General features: G+C 47.8%; 1 long non-coding RNA gene across 1 annotated transcript in view; it reads right to left on the reverse strand.

Annotated features, from left to right (window-relative positions):
- Positions 1-256: 256 nt before the first annotated feature.
- The window catches only part of LOC103254192, a 35,450-nt gene continuing 29,251 nt past the window's right edge, over positions 257-6,455 (reverse strand). Inside the window, exons 2-3 of the long non-coding RNA XR_503944.2 lie at positions 739-897; positions 257-522 (exon numbers count right to left, since the gene is read on the reverse strand). This is a non-coding gene — a long non-coding RNA (uncharacterized LOC103254192). The remainder of the gene's footprint in view (positions 523-738; positions 898-6,455) is intronic.

Genomic DNA, 6,455 nt, shown 5'->3' on the forward strand with positions numbered 1-6,455 from the left:
CTGGGCGACAGAGTGAGACTCCAACTCAAAAAAAAAAAAAGAAAGAAAGAAGATAGATGAGTGGGACCTCATCAAACTAACAAGCTTTTGAAAAGCAAAAGAAACCATCAAGAGAGCAGAGAGACAACCCACAGAATGGGAAAAACATATTTGCCAACTGTATATCTGACAAAGGCCTGACATCTAGGATCTACAAGGAACTCAAATGGGCTGAAAGGAAAAAAATCAAACAGCCTATCAATAAGTGGACAAAAGACACGTTTTAAGCAATATTTTATTTCCACTGAGTTGGGGGTTGTACAGGAGACACTAGCCAGTCAGCAGTTACATTGTTCTTCAGGAGGAGAGGCTTGGAGTGAGTGCTGATGGTCCTTAGTTCAGAGGTACCAGAAGACTGTCAAGATGATGGAAAAGAGGTTATGAAAAACCCCTGTAATCAGTCAACCAAGAGAAGGGGGAAGAAAGAGCGGAGGCTTCCTCGAATGCCATACAGGATTGCTCTCCTCTGTCAATCTGTCACACCTGCAGGCCGAAGAGCAGGGAACAGGGATCAATGACAATAGCTGGCCAACCTCCCAGCACCAATTATGCCCCCTTTGAAACCATCCTAGAGCGAGGGCATGCAGTGGGTGGGCGAACTTCCATCAGTGAGCGTTTCTTAAACCCTGGGGATCAAAAAAAGAGGGTTTGCACCTGGTGTGGAGGACAGTGGGTGTGGAGCCCCTGAGGGCCACTTACTTGTGGAGAAGTTGGCCTCAGTGTACATGGGACGGGTGGATGGCAAGAAGGGCGTGTGTCCCAGGAAAGAGGAGCAGGGAGCACTGCTGGGAAGGGATAATCTCACAGCTGCCCATGCTGCTGTGGATCTTGAGGTTTAAGGGTTTGCTCTTCTTGACTCTGAAAAAGAGACAAAGAGAGAGGAAAAGGAAATATATCCACAAGCACACAAAGTGAGAGCAGGGAGATCCAGCCTTGTGAGACTCCCATGAGGGGTCCAAAGTCCATGGGGAGAGATGCACAGAGCCCACAGGCTTTGAGGTAGAGAGGTAGGGACTGGGTGAAGAGGGTGTGCCCTCTAAACTCAGGCCCCTCTGAGAAGCCTGTTCCACCTTGGAGCACAAGGACACAGAGCACTGTTCCTTTTCATCCAGCTCCCTAGTGGAGTTCTAGATAGCCAGGGTCAAGCTCAGATCCCAACTCCAATCCCACAACTTTCTCCTGCATAACCTGAGATCTCAGTGCCCCAGCTCCCAAGCATGTCAGACTGTCCCTGGGCCATTTTACAGACAGCAGATCCCAGGCTGGCCTCAAGTGAGTTCAGGAGATCTGGGTCAAGGTGGTGTTCACCTCCTACCTGTGTTCAGTCCCCAGATTCACTACCCTTCATCTGTATAAAAACCATCAAGATACTTCTGTAGACATTATACTTGATGACTCTGAAGAGATCAAAGGAGACTAAGGCTTGGGCAAGATCCCTTCTGGAAACCTTTCCTCTTGGTCACGACTTCCGGTGCCAGGCCTCTTGTTCTCAATCCAGCCCTGTCTGGTTCTTGGTCCAGTCCCTACCAGGAGTCCCAGGTGGTGCCCACCCTCAGAGTACAGGAGGAAGGGTGTTTCCCCAAACCATAGGCTGCATCCCATGGAGTGCCTCATGGGCAGTGGAGTTACGTGGAGAAGGGACTCTGTGGACCCTCACACCTCCAATGCTGCCTTCACCACAGAACCATTGCTGGGAGAGGACAGGCCAGCTTGTGGCCTGGTGAATGACATGATTCTGGGGCCTGGCACTGAAGATTAAAATATTGGCTTCACCACCCTCAGGTGAGTCAGTTAAACTTCTCAAACCTCAGCTCTCTTGTCTGCAGAAGAGTTCTTCTTCAGAGGATTGTGGAGAGGATTACATGAAATGACCCCTAGAAATTGATTAATGCAAAGTAGAAACATGTATTGTCACTATTATTATAATAACTGGAATTTGATCTTTCCTTTAGTAGAAAGAATCTGCAGCAAAAACAAGGTGGAAGCTTCTGGAAAGTCTGGTCCTACTCTTGGGGACTCTTTAAGACCCAAGAGATAAAATGGCATTATTTGTATGCATTGTGCCTAGCAACGTGACCCCCACAGAGGAGGAACTCAAATATTTGTTGAATGATCTCTCAATGGCAGGGGGCGAAGTAAAGAGGGACCCTTCCTGGGACCCCTCGCCTCACAAGTTCAAGGCCAGCTATGGATTCATTCAAGAGATGGAGAGGGAGATATCTGACCTCAATCCCATACATGGTGCTGGTCCCGCCCTCCAGCAGGTGAATATTGGCCCTATGCAGCAGGCTTCCATGACACGAAAGCACAAACATAAGGAAACCTACCGGTAACTCACTGATACAGGCAGTGTTGTCATGGTTAAACTTGAATGAACAGGAATATGTTGTAGGTGCTAATATCCAGCCATCCTAGTTGATGTCACAATGTGTCACAGTTTGGCCCTGCTGCATAGGGCCAATATCAAAAAGAAGTATGATGTCTACTGAAGGTTGAGAATGACTTGTGTCCACAAGTATGGACCTGTCACATCCTGGGCATTTCTCAGTGACACCATGGGAGCTCTTGAATTGTGGCTGGGGTGACTAAAGTAGGCTCAGCATGAAAAAAAAAATACTGTACAATACCTTATAGCATTTTTACATGCATCAAATGTTGGATTAACTAAAATGCATTATTAAAGTTTCTAAAATTTTTTTAAAAGTGAAGGTCTCAGTATTTATCCACAGTTCAATGCTGAAATAAAAATACCAAAGTTTTCAAGATTCTTTTTGAATCTGTTTGCTTTCTGGGCATCTTTCTCACCAACAGATCATTGGGAGGTGAGGTTATTCAATTTCCAACAGGACTCTTCACACTGGGGAAAGGCTAAAGAAAGGACCCCAAGGATTTTAGGCAGGTGCTGATCAAGTTTTGAGCTGAAACCAAGAGGACGCATCTCAGAAATTAAAAGCATAAAGCATGGGTGTTTAAAAAATTTTCATTTTACCAAACAGAAGGCTTAATCATCATATAAATAACAACCCCAACAACAGCTACTATTACTGCCGCTTTGATTCAAGCACTGACTATGTCCAGGGACAATATCAAGTCTGTCTCACTTATGATCCCATTCAGGCATTATGGGGACCTCAGGGGAAAGATGCTAATGTTACCCTCTCTCCACAGATGAGGATGCGGAGGAAACGAGGAGAAGGGCTGTGGCGAAGACGGCGGCAGTCTTGGAACCAGGCAGGGTGGCTCCAAGGTCCATCTCTCAACTGTACTCACACCAGACCCTCCCCAGGAGTCCGGACCCCAGGCCACAGTCAAGCCTGAGGAGCCTGACCTTGGACATGCTCAGGCCAGAGGCACTGGAGCGGTCAATAACAGAGCCCAGAATCTTCACATTTGCCTCGCCAGAATCAGGCCTCACACAGACAGTTCCGTCCGTCTTCCTCTAAGCTCTCCTACTTCGGAATGACTAAAGAAAAAAAGCGCTGCAATGGAGGCAGGAGACGGGGCAGGAACCCTGGAGAGTTCCCACTGCCTGACCCCGAGGGACAGCACAAGTGCCCCATACAGAATGCTTCTACTGCTTCCTTGCCTCCTCTACCTGGTGCACCCCGACACATACTCCTCAGTCCCATTCACATGTTCCCACCTGTGAGATGTCCTCTCTACTCCACTGAGGGGGGTCATTTATCATTCCCTCGCCTCATTTCTTAGTACCTGTTCTTCCATGATATGTTGGATAATACCCAATCTCCATAGGGCCAGATCAAGGGGTACCCAGTACCCACCCCCACACACCCCTTGATCTGGCCCTATGTATGGCCTTCTCACCCTTTGGGCATGTTGTCTCTACCACCCAGAATACCCTCCCTTTCTTTGCCTGGTTAATCCCTATTTTTCTTTAATGACTTAGCTCTGGTGTCTTCTCCTCCAGGAAGCCTTCCTTGATTCCCCAGTCCCTCCCAGCACAGGTTGGGTCTTCTTCTTCCAAGAAGCCTTCTCTAATTCTCCCTCTTTCCTCCCAGCCTGGGTTGGCTGTTCCTTTTCAGTTCTCTGTATACATATGACTGCAGTTTCCTAGAGTTTAACACAGTTTAAACACCAATTGTCACTGTTATATAACTGGAATTTGATCTGTCCTCTAGTAGAAAGAACCTGCAGCTAAAATGAGGTGGAAACTTCTGGAAAGTCTGGTCCCACCCTTGGGAACTCTTTAAGACCCAACAGATAAAAGGGCATTCTTTGTACATGCTGTGTACAAATACGCTGTCTCCCAAGTGGACTGTGGATCTCTGAGGGCGGTGACTGTAGGGCTCATGTTTCCATCCTTGGCAACTAGCACAGAGCCTGACACACAGTAGGTGCTCATTAAGTGCATATTAAATACCCATTCTGGATTAAGACCGCCGCACATATCACACTTCATTCTGTTTTCCACAGGACCATAGGCCCCTTGAAAGCAGGAACCATGTGGTTTTCATTGCTGGATCCCTCAACCCCTGGCTTGGCATCAGTTGAAGAAAATAAAGAAAGAAGAAATAAACTTCTTTAGGGGGCTCAGGAGTTTTCTTTTCTTCCCAAGGAGTTGGCTTAAAAGCCCTCAATTTAAAGCGGCCTCCAAAATTAAGCTATCATCTCACTGCTCCTCTGACCCACCCCGCCCGGAACTCCTATCCAGTCTGGTCAGGAGTTGGGCGCCCTCTTGTGGCCAAAGCAAGCCTCCTTGCAGACTTTCACCCTCTTGGATGGAGAGCTCAGCCAGGAAAGTGCGTTAATTTAGGACATGAGGCGTCCCCCACAAGCAGCTTAAAAGTCACCCTCTCCGGGGGGCCTGCTGCTCACAGGTCTGGGGGCATCCACGTGTACCTGCAGGGTCTCCCCTCATCGTGCCTGGACTACCAGTTCCACACGTTATCTCCCCAGGGACCCACGCAGAACCAAAATCTTTTCTGTCTGTGGTTGGAGAAGAAAGGGAAGTGGGCAGGGGGGCATTTCACTCCACACAAGTACCCAACGTTGGAATTCTACAACGGGAAAGCATCTGCCTGAGGCAGTTAGCAGTTAAGTGAGCTAGCAGTTAAACTCACAGGCTTTGGGGACAGGGAGACAGGGAGCCCAAGTCCTGACTGTGACCTCCCTCTTTGAGCCTCAGTTTCCTCACCTGGAATATGGGGAGAACACTAACATGGATCTCAGAGGGCTATCATGAGAATTCTGAGATAGTGGGCTTGGCACGGGGCTTAGCACAAAGTGGGGGTTCAGGTGATGTTACCAGTTACTAAAGTCACCATGACCAGGTTAAGTCAGATGTCCACATAGCCATGGAAATAGACTTGAAGATGCCAAGCAACTTCCTCGACCCATCACGACCCTTGGCAAGTGAAGAGGACAAAGGCTCTGAGTCACCACGTGACAAGGCCACATCCTCTGGCTAAAAGAACCAAGTCTGACCCAGGGCAAGCTTAGTAGGAGCTCAGTGCTTCAGAGACAATCTGTTTACCAATTCATGGTCACAGATGGAGCAGAGAAGGGTATATGTAAATAAATATTAGTTGGGCAGATGGATGGGTATAAAGATGGATAGGAGAGAAGGATGGAAAGATGAAGGCAGGGAGGGAGGAGAAAGATGAAAAGAACGAAGGACAGAGAGGCTGGGTGAATGGAAGCATGGAAAGAAAGAAGGGAGAAAGGGAGGGAGGAAGATGAAAGGATGAAAGAATGGAGGATGAATGGAATGAATGAAAGAGAAAATGGGAAGATGGGAGAACGGATAAAGGAATAGAGGAGAAAGGGAGGATGGATAGATAGATGATGGATGATAGAAGGATGGGTGGATGATGGATGGATAGATGATGGTTAGAGGGATGATTAATGGATGGAGAGATGGATGGATGAATGGATGGAGAAAAGGATGATAAGATAGAAAGATGGATAGAAGGGAGGACAGAAGAGAGAATGGGAGGAAAAGAAAGTGGGAGAATCAATGGCTATTTGACCAGAGTAGGGTGGAAGGAAATCCCGTATTGCTTCCTACCCACCAAGGACGCCTTCACAGACAGAATGTGGGATTCACCTGACCATTTACTCATTACCCGAGCATGCTCAAAGAGGAAAAAACAGACATAAATGACTGTCTAATGACTGCAACTGTGTGCTGAGATTCAGGGAATATTTTGCAGTATATCTTGCAGATGCAATTAGAAAGAACATCTTCTCCCATAATCTTTGCAGGATATTAGGTATCTCGTGAAGAGATGTCTTTGCTGAAAATGGGTTCAATTCTGGGGAAAGCAATAAAATGAAGCTGCATAAGAAAGGGCAGCTCTGCCAGGCTCGGTGGCTCAGCCTGGAATCCCGCGCCTTTGGGAGGCTGAGGTGAGTGGATTGCCTGAGCCCGCGGGTTCGAGACCCGCCTGGGCAGT

This window comes from Carlito syrichta, unplaced genomic scaffold (genome assembly GCF_000164805.1).
Source record: "Carlito syrichta isolate Samal-C Ts95f unplaced genomic scaffold, Tarsius_syrichta-2.0.1 Scaffold272762, whole genome shotgun sequence".
Lineage (NCBI taxonomy): Eukaryota > Metazoa > Chordata > Mammalia > Primates > Tarsiidae > Carlito > Carlito syrichta.